We start from the raw sequence: 19587 nt of genomic DNA, 5'->3' as shown, positions 1-19587 counted from the left end.
GGCCTGTTAAATATCCACAAAATGGTAAATGGACTGATTCTTATATAGCGCTTTTCTACTCTCCCTGGAGTGCTCAAAGCACTCTATACAACATGCCTCATTCACCCACTCTCACAAGCACTTTATCTATACATAGCGCTTTCTAAGTACATTCACACACATTCACACACCGATGGATGCATCGGAGAGCAAGTTGGGGATAGTATCTTGCCCAAGGATACTTGACATCCAGAACCAGGAATCGAACCACCAACCTTCCGATCAGTAGGTGACATGCTCTACCTCCTGAGCTACAGCCAGTCCTAATGTTTGTATGTGAAACAGCAGGTCACTCTATGACACATGCTGCATGTTATTGTTCAGTGAGGTTTTACACTGTAATCATACAGCTATACATGCATCCACGTACAATTATTTGATATTCTGAAAACCACCTTATTTTGTTTTTTTGTTTTGTTTTGTTTTGAACAAACAAGTCTTTATAAAATCCTCAGCAGTGTTTTACTTTTTGTCGCTAAAGCAACAAGAAGAAGAAGAAAGTGACAACAAAGTAACAAAAGCAGTTTTGTGTCAGGAAGGTTTATTGACTTTGAATTTCTATGGAAGAATTCCAAATATAATCCCACAGTTTAAAACACATTCAAAATTGCATCAAATGTGTATGTATTTAAGCTTTTAGTATTTTCCCGTCTTTACAAATATTTTAAATGTAACAGGTGTTAATAAAACTTTAAAAAAGGCGCTGCTTTTGGCGAGATGTAAGCTGTAGTACACACGAATGATGAACAGAGAACTGCAAACACACAAGATAAAACCTCTGAGACACTTAAATACAAACTTTGATTTGACACGCTGAGCAGAGGGCGAGTGACATCATTCACATTTCAACAGGGCGACTCATGTTTCAGTTACATTTCTGCTGTTGAAAATCACACGTTACACCGAATTCAGCTTGAAACCATTAACTTTAAACAAAACGGACCCACACAGGAGACACGGATGCTTTTTGTAATGTTGTAAAGCTGTTGGCTTTGTGCTGCTGGAGCTTTCTACGATCTATAGATCATCCGTAGTCTAAGCCAGCTATTCTAGGCTTTCCAACCATTTCCACACTCAAACCCACTTTGCATCGTTACAAACAGTTCATGAGGTTTAACTAGTGCATATATCAGGTAACAAAAGGGTTCCTAGTGGCACATGTTGAGACATTAAAAATGGAAAGCAGAGCAAAACTTCCACTCAAGCCAAACTTTAATGTAAATTCTGAATCTTCTCAGATTCAGTGTGCATGTGCACTTACTGCTAACCTAAAACCACATCATTCATTCTGATAGCAGGTGACAGAGGAGAGAAAACTGCCTTGGCCCAACATTTGGAAGTTTGCGGTGGTCACTGCATCACACACTTCTCTTTCTGTTGTTTAGCATACTTCCTCCTGCGCTGCTCCAGGCCACGCTCCAGACGCTCATCCTCCTCCACGGCTCTGAGGACCAGAGGAGAGATGGTTACAAGCTGCCTGCACATGTTTTTGTGTCGGGAAAACTGTGGATGTCCATTTTTCTTTAAAAGTGTCTTTCAGTTATGAGTGAGGTGACGGCAGCTCAAGAGGAAGAGCGGGTCATCTTCTAACTGGAAGATTGTTCTTGTATGAACGTATATGAATGGCTGAGACTTCAGGTCATTTACCATTTACAAACAGAAGGTGAGGCCAGTTAAACAGGAGTAAATTCCTCATCAGAAACTAGTAAATCTGTTCAAAAACTACTGATGTTATCACCGTCTTATTGCTGAGTCAAGAGGTTCAGTAAAAAATGCAAAAAAGATGGAAGTAGTGTTTGAAAGCTGAATATGAAACCATGATTTGCTCACAGGCTCGTTGTGATGTTTCATACAGGCTGCTAATGAAATTCACTTTTTAGTTGAATCTGAAAGTGTAGGAATAGTTTATCATGTGTGTATCGTGTGTCTCACCCTCTCTCCTTGGCATCTATACTGTGGACCAGTTCATCCCTCTGGTTCACCAGTGACACCAGCTCCTGGAGCAGCAGCTGCTCTCTGTGTTTATGGGCCTGAGTCTTCTGCCACTCTGCAGCACACAGACACAGAGGTGGGACAGAGAACAGTTTAGGGAGGAAACGAGCTGTAACGAGCTGCTTTTTACTTTTTTCTGTATAGACGAAGTCTGCAACAGAGACCTTGTCACAGCGGGGTGAGGAAAGAGGTAGACCCAGATGCAGACATGGTGGACACAAAACGTAGTTTCAAAAATAACGCGAGCCTTTATTGGCTGATTGCAGAAGAAAAAACAAGGAACTAGGGAAACTAAGGAGGCTATGAACACTGTGTTAACAAAAAGGCTGTGACACTCAGTGAAAAACTATGACAAACTGTGAACACTGAGTAAACTAGAAAACACAGAGAAACAATGGAGTAAACCTATGAAAACTGTGGTGAGGTTAACAGACGATCTGACACTGACTGAGTGGAACACACAGACTAAATACACATAAGGAATGATCAAAGGAAGTAGAATCACATGGGGAAAACAGCTGACAACAATTAACATAATGACAGGACACGTGAAACTAAACATAACACAAAACTCTTTCAAAATAAAACAGGAAACATAAGGAAATCCAGACATGACTTGAACTTGACAAACAAAGAAAACTTGGACATGAAACATGGCAGAATGTAACTAGATAAACCGAAATGAAACTAGACTAAAAAGAATAACAAACAAGAACTCAGAATACTGGGTCACATGACCCAGGGCCAAGACAGACCTGGTATGTGGAACTTACTGTTACAAAGTAGGTTCCACATATCAGGATATCAAGTGGCAACGTTCATAAAAAGTCAAGTCAAAAAGGAAATCTGACGTCTAGTTTCACGGTGAATTTAGTGGCTGTCAGCTGTGCTTGATAAGACGAGTCCTGCCAAATTAAAGGCTGACGCTCTGTGCAGGGACGTCACTCCACAGGTAATATTTCTAGTGACACAGACACTGAGTGACTCCTGGCTTGGTGTGGAGTGAGAGGTTGAGTGATTAGAGGGTTGTGGCCACTCTGCTGTTGTCGACTCTGCAGCTCGGTTTTGAAAACACGTGACGAGTACTGAACTCACTGAATGCTTCTTCTTTTTTACCAACTGAATTTTCTTGTTGTGCAAATTCTATTTAATTTGTCTCTATTTGTCGAGAAAGTGATGGAGCTAGTGTCAAAGGTCACAAGAAGCTGTTTGAAGTGAAAGATCTTTTGTTTGCACAGCCAAAGTTACTGATGAAATTCATGTTAATGAGTTTGATGTGATTTAAAATGAAAACTAGGCTTTTGTGTCACGGTTTTGTTGAGGTGGGCAGTGAAACATTTCCTCCTGCCATGTGAGGATTGAAAGAAACAGTTTACTGACAGGCTAAGTCGGTGGTTAAGCCTTTATGTAGTTATACTGTATGTAGTTACATATAGTTACATGTACGCAGAGCACCAAATAGCAGCTGATCTCTCAGTAGGGTGTTGCTTTTAAACAGAGGGTGTCAGTTCCCATTTCTTAGCTCTGCTGACACATCTCAGTAGCTAATACGTGTGAATACGTTTGAAGTCATAGAAAAAAGCACTGTATGAATTTGTGCATGTGAATGGGTGAAGGTAGCATGTAGTAAAAAGCACTTTGAGTACTCAGAGTAGAAACGTGCTATAAGAGTATCACTCAATTTACCAAATACACCAATACGACCACCTGCCTAATAATGACGTTCCCGTCGAGACGTGGACTCCGCTGGAGCCCTGCAGCAGCGTTGGCAACTTAGCGAGTCGCTAAGTTGCCAACGCTATATTTAGCGAGTTTTCAACCCCCCTTAGCGACTTCTTTTCTAAAAAGCGACTAGCGACAAATCTGGCGACTTTTTCTGGTATTATTGGAGACTTATTTATGACGACTTTTTGACGTGAAGCGCGTATCGCTTTTACTCTCAACAAGCAGCGCTGCTGCCGTGGGCACCTCGCCCGTGCCAAAGCGCTCACGGGCGGAGGATAGTCCTCCCCCGGCTGCTATCAGGGCAGAAGACGTTCACACCTATGCGTCCCAACTGCAAATGAATCGCGCATGAGCGAAGCCGCTGCTCCCGCACTGACTGTAACGCAGTCAATTCTTCTTTTACTGTTATGCTGTTTTGTGGATCAGGTTTAAAACTACTTATAAACACACACACACAAAGTAACTCCACCAGAGTGCCAATTTCGGGTCACTTTTGTCGGTCCAAGCCCGGATAAAGGAGCTGGGTTGGAATTGTGACATTACAAAAAACAATAATTGCTAAAATAAATTTAATTCGTAGTTCTAAATAAACTCTAAATGCATTTAAGACGTTTTTTACTCACTTTATGTCTCTTCCACGATGTTATTTCTCTCTCCAACAACGTAGGTTACAATTATATTAGCATGACCAATTATGCAAATTAGGCGATGACGTCATTTAGCGACTTCTAGCGACTTTTAGGACAACCAATACCGATTTTCCTTACTGAGGAGTTGGCAACACTGCCCTGCAGATGTCCTGTGGTGTCTGCCACCAAGATGTTAGCAACAGATCCTTAAAGTCCTGCTGGGCCTCTGTGGATCTGACTCATTTACTTTCTAATATTTTACACACCAACAGGAGTCATGATGAAGAGATAATCACCTCACCTATCAGTGGTCATAATGTTATGTCTGATTGGTGAACATGAAGCAAGTCAGCAACATTTTTACGAGTAGAGAATGTAAAGAATCACTTAAAGTAGTGATAAAAAAGTAAAATACTAAAATAAAATAACCACATCATTTCAATATTCATCTACTTTTTTAATATGAGGCAGTTGCTACAGGAAAAAAAGCTGCATAGATTCAGGACCGCTGTCCCCAAGCAGTCCAGCTTGAGATATACAGTACTGTGCAAAAGTCTTGAACCACCCCTTACGCCTTTATGACTGTCCTGTCATGTCAAAGTGGTCTCTGGGTTTTTCTTTGGACACTGGCTGCTTTTTCACTTATGTTCAGTTCTGTGCTTGGACCTGACCATTTTCACGGGACTCTTCATTGTAAGGTAAAAACAGACCTACAAAAATATATTCCTCATATACAATATATCTTAAAGTCACGTCCTTTAGAAAAAGGAAAGATTCCCTTCTGATGACCCATCAACTGGTTACCAAAGCCTGAGAAACCATCCAAGCCTGCAGACTGGGATTGAACTGAAACTTTTTCAAGTTTTACTGTCTAGAATTTTGAGATGAGGTCCTTACTCGTAATGGTAGCATGACCGAGCGGTCTAAGGTGTTGGATTTAGGCTCCAGTCTCTACGGAGGCGTGGATTCGAATCCCACTGCTGCCATAGTGTTCTAACGACAAAGTTTTGTTTCTTCCATGCCTTACCAATAAATTGTAAGGGCTGCAGTGGAAATCAAATCTGTTATAGAACGTCTCTCAAGTCCAAACATGCAGGAAAGTCATCAAGAGCAATTCTTTCAAACCACATTAGTCAGGTCCTCTAAAGTCATTTACAACTTGCATGTTTTTCGTGTCTTTTGTTCATGGTCTCATCACTGACTGGTTAGTGGACTTTCCCGCATGCCACTCAAGTGTGCTTCAAGTCCGGTCCACTCCCTTGTAATGTGCTTTTGAGCAGAACCTGCAACCGCTGGAGAATTGATTAAGGTGCTGCTATGTTGGTCTCACCAGGGCTGCAGAGTGACAAGAGTATCCTTGATTTCATGACAGTGGAGCAGTCCCATATGGTCTAGCGGTTAGGATTCCTGGTTTTCACCCAGGCGGCCCGGGTTCAACTCCCGGTATGGGAACATGTCTTTACACCTGCCAATGTGTTCTTTGTGTTAATCCCACGATGGATTAAATGGGCCAAAGTTGTTGGCTGAAGGCAAACATCAGGTAAGGCAACAAACCTTTGGCTAAGCACATGGCATGAAACAGGTAACTGTTCAGATCAGGACTATACAGTTTTCAGTGATGAGGATGTACACAAGCAGGCCTGCTAGTTTGAGCGGGGAGTCAAGGTGGTTGTTTATGTGAAAATCAAATGAGCATCTTTGAAACAAGGGAGGTTGCATTAAAGGTGCATCTTTTGCTATCTTACAATGCTGTGATTGCAACCGTTCCTTGACTCTCTGTGAATGGTCATCCTGCCTGTTGATCAGTGGTTATGACAAGTTGCATATCGACAATGATGAAACTGAGCCAAGAGCCCATTGTTAATCAGGGTTGATGAACAGGTTTTGACCAGGACAGGCAGATGTTTTTGTGTCCAAAAAGTATTAAACATGTTTTTCTACAACAGTAAGAGCATCACTGAATGTTCTGGGCTTCTATTTTGTGCTGCACTTTTTCAAGTTTTACTGTCTAGATTTTTGCGATGAGGTCATTACTCGCAATGGTAGCATGACCGAGCGGTCTAAGGTGCTGGATTTAGGCTCCAGTCTCTTCGGGGACGTGGGTTCGAATCCAACTGCTGCCATAGTCTTCAGGTTCTTTTCGTGTTTCTTCCATCCCCTACCAATAAATTGTAAGGGCTGCAGTGGAAATCAAATCTGTTACAGAATGTCTGTCAACTACAATCAAGCAGGAATCTCATCACGAGCAATTCTTCCAAACCAGGGTGATGTTAAGTGTTGTGGAAGTTTTCCATTCAATAAAGCCTGCAGACAAGCGGTGAGTGGTAGCTTACATTCTTTAATAATAACAAGAACAGAAACCAGCTTGGTGAAGGAATGCATCATCGCGGGGCAGACGATGGGCAGAGTCCCTAACCGAGTCTAGCATGGCCTTTAGTTACATACCTCTTACAGGAACTGAAGGCAGTACACAGCTGTTTTCACACCTTTGGTACCCCCCACCCCCAAAGAAAGTTTCACACTCCCTTGCTACCTCTTACAGTGGAGAAGTAGACAAAAGACTCCTCCTCCCACTCTGGGTCCTTTGTGTGTGAATCCTTCCCTCCAACTTCCTGAGATACCATCTGTTACCAGTATGAGTGTGAGAGACATGCTAAAGTCCAGTGGCACCAAGGTATTATACAATAAAATAATGTGATTAATACATGAATAAAAGAAATTCTTTTGTGTTGAGAATAGATTCCTTAATGTACATCAACGTTAAAGAGAATATAGTTGTGATTGCTTGCAACACTATAATATTGTGGTAATGGGTGTAAGGATACAAAATAGAAAATTGGCCTGGGATGGGAACAAAGAACTGAGGTGCAGGGCAGAAGGAAAATCAACCCCCACCCCCAGGGCATGAAACAAGAGTTACTGAGGGTGAGGGGCAGACAAAGGGCAAACAGACACTACCTTAAAAGGAGGTGGGGGTCAGGGTGTCAGCACCCTTGGCCACTGTACTAGTGTATTTCCATTGTGGGGGTGTTTACTGTAGGGGGAGGAGACCAGAGGTTATAACTGTAACTGTTGTGTGGAGTTCTTTAGATCAGCCTTTAGCATAGGACTGCATAGGAATGCAGTGTGCTGATCTCCAGATGCATCTGTAAGAATAATGGGCAATAAAAGGATTGTGTAAAACATGGAAACATCTCTGCGTGATCTCTACCAGGACCAAAAGAATCGCAGAGACCGGCGTTGTCGCAACAATTTGGTGCCCGTGACCCGGATCTTGGTAGTTGATCTCCATTTGGACCTTGGCTGAAGCGGAATGGACACTGAGGGCATTGCCGGCAAAAAACAAGGTAAGCAGAACCTGTTTAATCAAATCTGCATATTGGAAATTAAGCTAAATTTCACCCAAAAGTGTCCTGAACGCAGAAGTCCGTAAATTTTGATAAGAGATGTGTGTAGAACAGAGCTGGTTTCTCTAAAAGTGTGGGTTGGAGGCCCAGAAAGCAGGACTTTCTAAATTCCATTGTCCTTGGATGTGGCTGCCCCTCCTATGAGTTGACGAATTCATAGGCCCAGACGGCGTTTCTGGAGCTAGGTTTGATGCCTGGTTTGATTTAGGACCCCCTAATTCTACTAAAACGGTTTGAGGCCGAGGGAGTAGATTGGCTAAATATTCCTTCCTAAATTCTACTAAAACGGTTTGAGGCCGAGGGAGAAGATTGGCTAAATATTCCTCCCTAAATTCTACTAAAACGGTTTGAGGCCGAGGGAGCAGATTGGTTAAATATTCCTCCCTAAATTCTACTAAAACGGTTTGAGGCCGAGGGAGAAGATTGGCTAAATATTCCTCCCTAAATTCTACTAAAACGGTTTGAGGCCGAGGGAGCAGATTGGTTAAATATTCCTCCCTAAATTCTACTAAAACGGTTTGAGGCCGAGGGAGAAGATTGGCTAAATATTCCTCCCTAAATTCTACTAAAATGGTTTGAGGCCGAGGGAGAAGATTGGTTAAAATTCCTCCCTAAATTCTACTTTGTTGTGAGTTTGTGTTTTAAGAAATCTTAGGTTTGCAAAGTGTGATTGTGCAGAGAGTAGCATGTGGCTGAATCTGAAGAACAAAAGGTGTGTGTGGGGGGGTGCTCCTTTGAGGACAAAGGAAAGTTGTGTAGGTGTGTGTTTAAACTACCTGACGACCAAAATGGAGGAGGTGTGTGTAAGTGCCCTGGGGGGCAAAATGGAGGTGAGGAGCAAAATAGAGGTGTGTGTGTGTGTGTGTGTGTTCCTTTGAGGGACAAAAGGGGAGACAGAGCGGATTACAGGGGATTATTGACAAAACAATAATAGTAATAATATGGAGAATTTGATCAACAACTAGATGAGAGCAGTTGGGGAGAAAGGAAAAGAGAGGTTGGAGAAGTGGATTAAGAGGTTGATGTGTGGGTGTAAAACAATGGGGTAAAAAAAAAAAAGGGTAAAAATGAAAAGAAAAAATACCAAAACAAAATGTGTGGAATTGTGAGAGGGGAACTGTCTCCAACTGGGGGGAGCGGGTGATACTGCAGGTCACCAGCTGCCCTTAGTGGACACAAAAGAAAAACAGAATAGGAGTGTGGTTGATGAAAAAAAAGTAATAATAATATGAAGAGGGTTTTGTTTTTCTCAGTCAAGAACAACTAAAATCTTACTTTCAGGGTTTTTAAGACAGGAGAGAGACACGGCTGGAATTAATTGGACATTACAACACAAGGGGAAGTGAAACTAGAAACACTGAAAGACCTTCAAAATAAAACAGGAAACACACCAACTGAACTCTAACACAGATGCAAATTTAACACAGACTGGGGAGACAGAACATAGGAATGTGGAACAGGAGGGCACAGAGGACACAAAACACTAGGGATAATTAGAGACAACCCAAAATAAACAAAACCACAGAATGTTAATAAACTTAAACATAAACACGGAGTCCACAGACTCCAGACCAGGACAGTGAATGATCAAGTTGTCTCAGTGTGTCACTTGCAGGTGGGGAGATGGACCTTGATCAATTCTCCACAAGCAGCAGTCGGAAGACAATTATAGGTAAAGATCATTAGAAACACCCAGCCCAAGTTTTGGCTGAATTGTTTTGCAGCTTCCCGTCCTCATCCTGAAAAAGCAAGCTCCAAGGAAGCTAATCGCTTCTTGAAGACACGGAGTGCAGTTCCAGAAGCACAGACATGAACATCAACAGTGGACAGCAGGCCAAGAGACAACAGCAGAGTCCTGAGCATAGAGGTCCAGCAGCGCTATGGGCAAACGACATCAGAGAAAGAAAGAGAAGATCCATCATCACGACTGAATGGATGGAGAGATGCAGTTCCAGCAAGCTGCAACTTCACTGTGGGTGAAGGACTTTTGAGGAGACTTTCTGAGTTTGACATTTGCCATGTTTGGAGCAAAATGGCAATGAAAGAGACGGTGGGAGAATACACAGGACAAAGCTGAAGCGAACTGACTGCCATTGGACTGCAAAGTGGGAGAGGAGAACGGAGTGAGAGGAGCAAGTGAGGACACAGGAATGTTGTTTTAGTCTGGGGAATCAAATTGGGTTAAGGAATCCAGGGAGACAAACGACTGCCTTGAAGTGAAGAATAGAAAAAGTGTCCAGACCACCACAAAACGGGGAGGAAGACAAGCACTGAGGTATGCAAGTGCACTGCTGGACAAAACGGAAAGGCAACACTTCACGTGCACACAACATGTACTGGGGGTAGCACAAAATCATACAGGAAGTGCACACATCACAAGAGGGTACCTGTAGAAGGGGTTAACAACACACAGCGTGGTTGCCTATGGTAACTCGCAAGCATTAGGATTTAGCTGTGCCTGACTATGATTGAGATTTTTAATTTTTATTTAGGTGTTTCTGAAACAAAAAGGTAGAGCAAAAGAGGTTTTGTTTCAGAAAAAAGGGGGAAGGTAAATAAAATGACATACATAAGTACAAAATACATGAATATGAAAGGTTTGGGGATTTAATTGGCTGATACATTTTCCGTTTGTTACCAAGTTGAACCTGCCAATTAGATTTGGTGTGTTTTAATTTTTAGAGAAGGAATATTCTGGGACAAGAATATTGTCCCAGAATAGTCCTAAGACTATTCTTAGAATAGTCCTAAGACTACGATTTTATATATTTGGTTATTCTGGTATTTTTATTTTTTAACAGTGCACTGAAAGTTTTGTTTGACAATTTTCTCTCCTACAAGCAGGCCTGCACGATTGGATCTGAAAGCGCTATACTAAATTTTTGGCTTGAAAATTATCGCAAACTGAGCTTCTCCACATTACAATGGGCTCTGGAGAAAGTCACTTATTTGGGACGCAATCAGATAATGAGTCCCTGCCTAAAAGGATTTCGCGAGGTAATCCATTCTAAAATTCTTTTTTTGTTCTTTTTGAAATGTCGTCATATTGCTGGCGGTAGAAACTTAATGCGACACAAGAGGTTCTGCTATCAGCAATAAACACGGGGACTGACTGGACTGACAAAAACTTGACTGACTTGACACCAATATGCAAGATTGCACCTCCACCCAGAGAGACAAAAGGGTGGATGTATGTTTCTTTTTACAGGAGCAGAAAGATGACAGCAGCACGTTGCATGGGCTTTTGGGCCGTGCTGGCTTAACCTTTTAATTGCCACTTTTTGTGTCTGTGAATGGTCAGCAGTGTGTTATTCATGACCTTGTATTATTTACAGTGCAGAGGTCACTGTGAGAAAGTGTGCATACAAGATGCACTGGGCTAACATCTACACCACTTTTTCTACAGCAGAGGGTTAATCATATGATTTAATCACATGATTTGCAACAGGAAACACCACTGGCCAATTTTTTAAACACAGGTTTACAGGCCTGGAGCAGAGCTACTCTATGGGAGAAGCCCTGGAATTTTTAAAAGAGAATGGGCAACTTTATTGTGCATCTCTAATTGCTTTGAATTGACACATGGCAAGGACCATGTGGCAAAAGGGGTTTGCCAGGGTAGTTTTAATTTTTAATTACAGGTTCAGTAACAAAACTGACTGAAGGAGATCACCCATAAGATGCAGACTGAGACCTGGAGAGAAGGCTTCAAGAGCGAGCAAGAGAGAGAGAGAGCACAGCTTGCTGCAGGAAGCACAATGTCAGAAGTCTGGTGGGTACATCTGAAAGTGATTAAAAGAAAGTGGTTGGAGCCGAGGTGGACAGGACCAATCGAGTTGGTGGACAGGACATCGCACGCTGTTCGACTGAAGGGCAAACGCGAAGCCGGGTACCACTGGAGCTAGTGTACAGTAGCTTAGGAGCCAGGAAGGTCGGTGAAGGAGCAAGGAGCAACTTGAGCACCAATAGGGGAATCGAGCCCTGACTCAGACGAGTCAGAGAACACCCAGACCTCAACCACAGGGGCAGAATAATCCCCTGGTCTGTGGCAAGGTCTCAGGGTAGTCTACCCCTGAGACTGAAGAAAGAAGAGACGGAAGAACGCAGAGACTCACCCCACGCTGGAAAAAGAAGACTGAGGGAATAGATGTTGAAGGCTATCTACTTCACACCACCCTTCTCAAGCAGTTAAACAGAGTTTATCTCAGGAAGTGACGAAAGCATTCACACCAGGTCTGGTCAGGTTTAGGAAACCAGTTATGCCCTAGGATGAAGGAGAGGTGTGATGTGATCTCTCATTGGAGAGATCAAAAGGGGGATTGTTGAGAATAGATTCCTTAATATACATCAACGTTAAAGAGAATATAGTTGTGATTGCTTGCAACACTATAATATTGTGGTAATGGGTGTAAGGATACAAAATAGAAAATAGGCCTGGGATGGGAACAAAGAACTGAGGTGCAGGGCAGAAGGAAAATCAACCCCCACCCCCAGGGCATGAAACAAGAGTTACTGAGGGTGAGGGGTAGACAAAGGGAAAACGGACACTACCTTAAAAGGAGGTGGGGGTCAGGGTGTCAGCACCCTTGGCCATTGAACTAGTGTATTTCCATTGTGGGGGTGTTTACTGTAGGGGGAGGAGACCAGAGGTTATAACTGTAACTGTTGTGTGGAGTTCTTTAGATCAGCCTTTAGCATAGGACTGCATAGGAATGCAGTGTGCTGATCTCCAGATGCATCTGTAAGAATAATGGACAATAAAAGGATTGTGTAAAACATGGAAACATCTCCGCGTGATCTCTACCAGGACCAAAAGAATCGCAGAGACCAGCGTTGTCTCAACATTTGCAAAAGTCATTTACCATGTGCAGATGTTTCATATATTTTTATTCACAGTGTCAACACTGACTGGTTAGTGGCTACTCAAGTGTGCTTCAAGTCCACCGCATTGTAAGGTGTTAGATTGTGTGGTCTAAGGATCTGGGTTAAGACTCCGGGCTCCTCACACATGTGGGTTGAAATCCTATTGCTGTAATAAGAATTTAACCAGGGCAGGCAGATCCTATTCTATCCAAAAACATTCAGGCAAGTATTAAACATGTTTTTCTACAACAGCAAGAGCATCACTGAATGTTCTGGGCTTCTATTTTGTGCTGCACTTTTTCAAGTTTTACTGTCTAGATTTTTGAGATGAGGTCCTTACTCGTAACGGTAGCATGACCGAGCGGTCTAAGGTGCTGGATTAAGGCTCCAGTCTCTTCGGAGGCGTGGGTTCGAATCCCACTGCTGCCATAGTGTTCTAGCGACAAACTTTTGTTTCTTCCATGCCTTACCAATAAATTGTAAGGGCTACAGTGGAAATCAAATCTGTTATAGAACGTCTGTCAAGTCCAAACATGCAGGAAAGTCATCAAGAGCAATTCTTCCAAACCACATTAGGCAGCTGCTCTAAAGTCATTTACAACTTGCATGTTTTTCGTGTCTTTTTGTTCATGGTCTCATCACTGACTGGTTAGTGGACTTTCCTGCATGCCACTCAAGTGTGCTTCAAGTCCAGTCCACTCCCTTGTAATGTGCTTTTGAGCAGAACCTGCAACCGCTGGAGAATTGATTAAGGTCCTGCTATGTTGGTCTCACCAAGGCTGCAGAGTGACAAGAGTATCCTTGATTTCATGACAGTGGAGCAGTCCCATATGGTCTAGCGGTTAGGATTCCTGGTTTTCACCCAGGCGGCCCGGGTTCAACTCCCGGTATGGGAACATGTCTTTAATGTGTCCACAAGCCAATGTGTTCTTTGTGTTAATCCCACGATGCATAAAATGAAGGCAAACATCAGGTAAGGCAACAAACCTCTGGCTAAGCACATGGCATAAAACAGGTAACTGTTCAGATCAGGACTATACAGTTTTCAGTGATGAGGATGTACACAAGCAGGCCTTCTAGTTTGAGCGGGGAGTCAAGGTGGCTGTTTATGTGAAAATCAAATGAGCATCTTTGAAACAAGGGAGGGTGCATTAAAGGTACATCTTTTGCTATCTTACAAAGCTGTGATTGCAACCGTTCCTTGACTCTCTGTGAATGGTGATCCTGCCTGTTGATCAGTGGTTATGACAAGTTGCATATCGACAATGATGAAACTGAGCCAAGAGCCCATTGTCAATCAGGGTTGATGAACAGGTTTTAACCAGGACAGGCAGATGTTTTTGTGTCCAAAAAGTATTAAACATGTTTTTCTACAACAGTTAGAGCATCACTGAATGTTCTGGGCTTCTATTTTGGGATGATCTGATATCCTCGTGTTGGTGTTGTTCCCAGATCATCATGAAAATGTTGTTCCATTTTCATGATGTTGTCTGGTTCAACATTGCAAGTGACCAATCACATTATTGTGACGTTATTCTTTTGCGCACCAACCCATTCGTGCATTTATGAAATTCCAATGTTGCAAGGACAGTATCAATTCTGCTTAGCGTTTAATAAAGGGTTAGGGTTAGGGTCCGTTGATCGGCGGACAAAGGCGGTTTCTCGCAGCTTAAGTAGTTTTTTGTTTTACGCCGTTTTTTCCCGAAGTCGCAAAAGTATGACATCACAACATTCTGATTGGTCACTTGCAATGTTGATCCTGGAACAACCTTTAGTATGATGATCTGGGAACAACACCAACATGAGGATATCAGATCGTGCTCTATTTTGTGCTGCACTTTTTCAAGTTTTACTGTCTGATTTTAGCGACGAGGTCCTCACTCACAATGGTAGCATGACCGAGTGGTCTAAGGTGCTGGATTTAGGCTCCAGTCTCTTCGGGGACGTGGGTTCGAATCCCACTGCTGCCATAGTCTTCAGGTTCTTTTCGTGTTTCTTCCATCCCCTACCAATAAATTGTAAGGGTTGAAGTGGAAATCAAATCTGTTACAGAATGTCTGTCAAGTCCATACATGCAGGAAACTCATCAAGAGCAATTCTTCCAAACCAGGGTGATGTTAAGTGTTGTGGAAGTTTTCCATTCAATAAAGCCTGCAGACAAGCGTTGAGTGGTAGCTAACATTCTTTAATAATAACAAGAACAGAAACCAAGCTTGGTGAAGGTGTGCATCATCGCGGGGCAGACGATGGGCAGAGTCCCTAACTGAGTCTAGCATGGCCTTCAGTTACATACCTCTTACAGGAACTGAAGGCAGTACACAGCTGTTTTCACACCTTTGGTACCCCCCACCCCCAAAGAAAGTTTCACACTCCCTTGCTACCTCTTACAGTGGAGAAGGAGACAAAAGACTCCTCCTCCCACTCTGGGTCCTTTGTGTGTGAATGCTTCCCTCCAACTTCCTGAGATACCATCTGTTACCAGTATGAGTGTGAGAGACATGCTAAAATCCAGTGGCACCAAGGTATTATACAATAAAATAATGTGAGTAATACATGAATAAAAGAAATTTTTTTGCAAAAGTCATTTACCATGTGCAGATGTTTCATATATTTTTATTCACAGTGTCAACACTGACTGGTTAGTGGCTACTCAAGTGTGCTTCAAGTCCACCGCATTGTAAGGTGTTAGATTGTGTGGTCTAAGGATCTGGGTTAAGACTCCGGGCTCCTCACACATGTGGGTTGAAATCCTATTGCTGCAATAAGAATTTAACCAGGGCAGGCAGATGCTATTGTATCCAAAAACATTCAGGCAAGTATTAAACATGTTTTTCTACAACAGTTAGAGCATCACTCAATGTTCTGCACTTTTTCAAGTTTTACTGTCTAGATTTTTGAGATGAGGTGCTTCCTCGTAATGGTAGCATGACCGAGCGGTCTAAGGTGCTGGATTAAGGCTCCAGTCTCTTCGGAGGCGTGGGTTCGAATCCCACTGCTGCCATACTGTTCTAGCGACAAACTTTTGTTTCGTCCATGCCTTACCAATAAATTGTAAGGGCTACAGTGGAAATCAAATCTGTTATAGAATGTCTGTCAAGTCCAAACATGCAGTAAACTCATCAAGAGCAATTCTTCCAAACCGCATTAGTCAGGTCCTCTAAACTCATTTACAACTTGCATGTTTTTCGTGTCTTTTTGTTCATGGTCTCATCACTGACTAGTTAGTGGACTTTCCCGCATGCCACTCAAGTGTGCTTCAAGTCCAGTCCACTCCCTTGTAATGTGCTTTTGAGCAGAACCTGCAACCGCTGGAGAATTGATTAAGGTGCTGCTATGTTGGTCTCACCAAGGCTGCAGAGTGACAAGAGTATCCTTGATTTTCATGACAGTGGAGCAGTCCCATATGGTCTAGCGGTTAGGATTCCTGGTTCTCACCCAGGCGGCCCGGGTTCAACTCCCGGTATGGGAACATGTCTTTAATGTGCCCACAAGCCAATGTGTTCTTTGTGTTAATCCCACGATGGATTCAATGGGGCAAAGTTGTTGGCTGAAGGCAAACATCAGGTAAGGCAACAAACCTCTGGCTAAGCACATGGCATAAAACAGGTAACGGTTCAGATCAGGACTATACAGTTCTCAGTCATGAGGATGTACACAAGCAGGCCTGCTAGTTTGAGCGGGGAGTCAAGGTGGCTGTTTACGTGAAAATCAAATGAGCATCTTTGAAACAAGGGAGGGTGCATTAAAGATACCTGTTTTGCCATCTTACAATGCTGTGATTGCAACCGTTCCTTGACTCTCTGTGAATGGTGATCCTGCCTGTTGATCAGTGGTTATGACAAGTTGCATATCGACAATGATGAAACTGAGCCAAGAGCCCATTGTTAATCAGGGTTGATGAACAGGTTTTAACCAGGACAGGCAGATGTTTTTGTGTCCAAAAAGTATTAAACATGTTTTTCTACAACAGTAAGAGGATCACTGAATGTTCTGGGCTTCTATTTTGGGATGATCTGATATTCTCGTGTTGGTGTTGTTCCCAGATCATCATGAAAATGTTGTTCCAGGTTCAACATTGCAAGTGACCAATCACATTATTGTGACGTTATTCTTTTGCGCACCAACCCATTCGTGCATTTATGAAATTCCAATGTTGCAAGGACAGTATCAATTCTGCTTAGCGTTTATTAACACTGGAAGTCCCAGGCTTCCTAACCCTAAGGGTTAGGGTTAGGGTTAGGGTCCGTTGATCGGCGGACAAAGGCGGTTTCTTGCAGCTTAAGTAGTTTTTTGTTTTACGCCGTTTTTTCCCGAAGTCGCAAAAGTATGACATCACAACATTCTGATTGGTCACTTGCAATGTTGATCCTGGAACAACCTTTAGTATGATGATCTGGGAACAACACCAACACGAGGATATCAGATCGTGCTCTATTTTGTGCTGCACTTTTTCAAGTTTTACTGTCTAGATTTTTGAGATGAGGTCCTTACTTGTAACGGTACCATGACCGAGCGGTCTAAGATGCTGGATTAAGGCTCCAGTCTCTTCGGAGGCGTGGGTTCGAATCCCACTGCTGCCATAGTGTTCTAGCGGCAGAGTTTTGTTTCTTCCATGCCTTACCAATAAATTGTAAGGGCTACAGTGGAAATCAAATCTGTTATAGAACGTCTGTCAAGTCCAAACATGCAGGAAAGTCATCAAGAGCAATTCTTCCAAACCACATTAGTCAGCTGCTCTAAAGTCATTTACAACTTGCATGATTTTTGTGTCTTTTTGTTCATGGTCTCATCACTGACTGGTTAGTGGACTTTCCCGCATGCCACTCAAGTGTGCTTCAAGTCCAGTCCACTCCCTGGTCATGTGCTTTTGAGCAGAACCTGCAACCGCTGGAGAATTGATTAAGGTGCTGCTATGTTGGTCTCACCAAGGCTGCAGAGTGACAAGAGTATCCTTGATTTCATGACAGTGGAGCAGTCCCATATGGACTAGCGGTTAGAATGCCTGGTTCTCACCCAGGAGCACGAGCACGACAGTGGCGCATTACCTATCCAGTCCCATATGGTCTAGCGGTTAGGATTCTTGGTTCTCACCCAGGAGCACGACGGTGGCGCGTTACCTAACCAGTCCCATATGGTCTAGCGGTTAGGATTCTTGTTTTTCACCCTGGAGCACGACAGTGGCGCATTACCTATCCAGTCCCATATGGTCTAGCGGTTAGGATTCTTGGTTTTCACCCTGGAGCACGACAGTGGCGTGTTACCTAACCAGTCCCATATGGTCTAGCGGTTAGGATTCTTGGTTTTCACCCTGGAGCACGACAGTGGCGTGTTACCTAACCAGTCCCATATGGTCTAGCGGTTAGGATTCTTGGTTTTCACCCTGGAGCACGACAGTGGCGCGTTACCTATCCAATCCCATATGGTCTAGCGGTTAGGATTCTTGGTTTTCACCCTGGAGCACGACAGTGGCGCGTTACCTATCCAATCCCATATGGTCTAGCGGTTAGGATTCTTGGTTTTCACCCTGGAGCACGACAGTGGCGCGTTACCTAACCAGTCCCATATGGTCTAGCGGTTAGGATTCTTGGTTTTCACCCAGGAGCACGACAGTAGCGCGTTACCTAACTAGTCCCATATGGTCTAGCTGTTAGGATTCTTGGTTTTCACCCTGGAGCACGACAGTGGCGCGTTACCTATCCAGTCCCATATGATCTAGCGGTTAGGATTCTTGGTTTTCACCCTGGAGCACCAAAGTGGCGTATACCTAACCAGTCCCATATGGTCTAGCGGTTAGGATTCTTGATTTTCACCCTGGAGCACGACAGTGGCGCGTTACCTAACCAGTCCCATATGGTCTAGCGGTTAGGATTCTTGGTTTTCACCCTGGAGCACAACAGTGGCGCGTTACCTAACCAGTCCCATATGGTCTAGCGGTTAGGATTCTTGGTTCTCACCCAGGAGCACGACAGTGGCGCGTTACCTAACCAGTCCCATATGGTCTAGCGGTTCGGATTCTTGGTTTTCACCCAGGTGGCCCGGGTTCAACACCCGGTATGGGAACATGTCTTTAATGTGCCCACAAGCCAATGTGTTCTTTGTGTTAATCCCACGATGGATTAAATGGGGCAAAGTTGTTGGCTGAAGGCAAACATCAGGTAAGGCAACAAACCTCTGGCTAAGCACATGGCATAAAACAGGTAACGGTTCAGATCAGGACTATACAGTTTTCAGTGATGAGGATGTACACAAGCAGGCCTGCTAGTTTGAGCTGGGAGTCAAGGTGGCTGTTTATGTGAAAATCAAATGAGCATCTTTGAAACAAGCGAGCGTGCATTAAAGATACGTCTTTTGCCATCTTACAATGCTGTGATTGCAACCGTTCCTTGACTCTCTGTGAATGGTGATCCTGCCTGTTGATCAGTGGTTATGACAAGTTGCATATCGACAATGATGAAACTGAGCCAAGAGCCCATTGTTAATCAGGGTTGATGAAAATTTTTTGACCAGGACAGGTCAAAGGTCAGGTCAGGACCTGCCAAAAAGTATTAAACATGTTTTTCTACAACAGTAAGAGCATCACTGAATGTTCTGGGCTTCTATTTTGTGCTGCACTTTTTCAAGTTTTACTGTCTAGATTTTTGCGATGAGGCCCTCACTCACAATGGTAGCATGACCGAGCGGTCTAAGGTGCTGGATTTAGGCTCCAGTCTCTTCGGGGAAGTGGGTTCGAATCCCACTGCTGCCATAGTCTTCAGGTTCTTTTCGTGTTTCTTCCATCCCCTACCAATAAATTGTAAGGGCTGCAGTGGAAATCAAATCTGTTACAGAATGTCTGTCAAGTACAATCAAGCAGGAATCTCATCAAGAGCAATTCTTCCAAACCAGGCTGATGTTAAGTGTTTTGGAAGTTTTCCATTCAATAAAGCCTGCAG

General features: G+C 43.4%; 1 long non-coding RNA gene and 10 other non-coding genes across 11 annotated transcripts; 10 read left to right on the top strand and 1 right to left on the bottom strand.

The window, feature by feature from the left end:
* Positions 1-563: 563 nt before the first annotated feature.
* LOC146523601 (uncharacterized) lies at positions 564-3504 on the bottom strand. Its single transcript, XR_014872424.1, has 2 exons — positions 1972-3504; positions 564-1483 (listed from the first exon to the last, which is right to left on the bottom strand). It is a non-coding gene; the product is annotated as an uncharacterized LOC146523601 (long non-coding RNA).
* A 1785-nt stretch (positions 3505-5289) lies between these two features.
* On the top strand, positions 5290-5371 carry trnal-uag (transfer RNA leucine (anticodon UAG)). Its single transcript has one exon. It is a non-coding gene; the product is annotated as a tRNA-Leu (tRNA).
* Positions 5372-5765: 394 nt separating this feature from the next.
* Positions 5766-5837, top strand: trnae-uuc (transfer RNA glutamic acid (anticodon UUC)). The gene has a single exon. It is a non-coding gene; the product is annotated as a tRNA-Glu (tRNA).
* A 589-nt stretch (positions 5838-6426) lies between these two features.
* trnal-uag (transfer RNA leucine (anticodon UAG)) lies at positions 6427-6508 on the top strand. Its single transcript has one exon. It is a non-coding gene; the product is annotated as a tRNA-Leu (tRNA).
* Positions 6509-13002: 6494 nt separating this feature from the next.
* trnal-aag (transfer RNA leucine (anticodon AAG)) lies at positions 13003-13084 on the top strand. The gene has a single exon. It is a non-coding gene; the product is annotated as a tRNA-Leu (tRNA).
* Positions 13085-13479: 395 nt separating this feature from the next.
* On the top strand, positions 13480-13551 carry trnae-uuc (transfer RNA glutamic acid (anticodon UUC)). Its single transcript has one exon. It is a non-coding gene; the product is annotated as a tRNA-Glu (tRNA).
* A 992-nt stretch (positions 13552-14543) lies between these two features.
* On the top strand, positions 14544-14625 carry trnal-uag (transfer RNA leucine (anticodon UAG)). Its single transcript has one exon. It is a non-coding gene; the product is annotated as a tRNA-Leu (tRNA).
* A 949-nt stretch (positions 14626-15574) lies between these two features.
* Positions 15575-15656, top strand: trnal-aag (transfer RNA leucine (anticodon AAG)). The gene has a single exon. It is a non-coding gene; the product is annotated as a tRNA-Leu (tRNA).
* Positions 15657-16052: 396 nt separating this feature from the next.
* trnae-cuc (transfer RNA glutamic acid (anticodon CUC)) lies at positions 16053-16124 on the top strand. The gene has a single exon. It is a non-coding gene; the product is annotated as a tRNA-Glu (tRNA).
* A 2519-nt stretch (positions 16125-18643) lies between these two features.
* trnae-uuc (transfer RNA glutamic acid (anticodon UUC)) lies at positions 18644-18715 on the top strand. The gene has a single exon. It is a non-coding gene; the product is annotated as a tRNA-Glu (tRNA).
* Positions 18716-19318: 603 nt separating this feature from the next.
* On the top strand, positions 19319-19400 carry trnal-uag (transfer RNA leucine (anticodon UAG)). Its single transcript has one exon. It is a non-coding gene; the product is annotated as a tRNA-Leu (tRNA).
* Positions 19401-19587: the final 187 nt, after the last annotated feature.

This window comes from Neolamprologus multifasciatus, chromosome 3 (genome assembly GCF_963576455.1).
Source record: "Neolamprologus multifasciatus chromosome 3, fNeoMul1.2, whole genome shotgun sequence".
Lineage (NCBI taxonomy): Eukaryota > Metazoa > Chordata > Actinopteri > Cichliformes > Cichlidae > Neolamprologus > Neolamprologus multifasciatus.
This window is presented reverse-complemented; position numbering and strand designations above follow the sequence as displayed.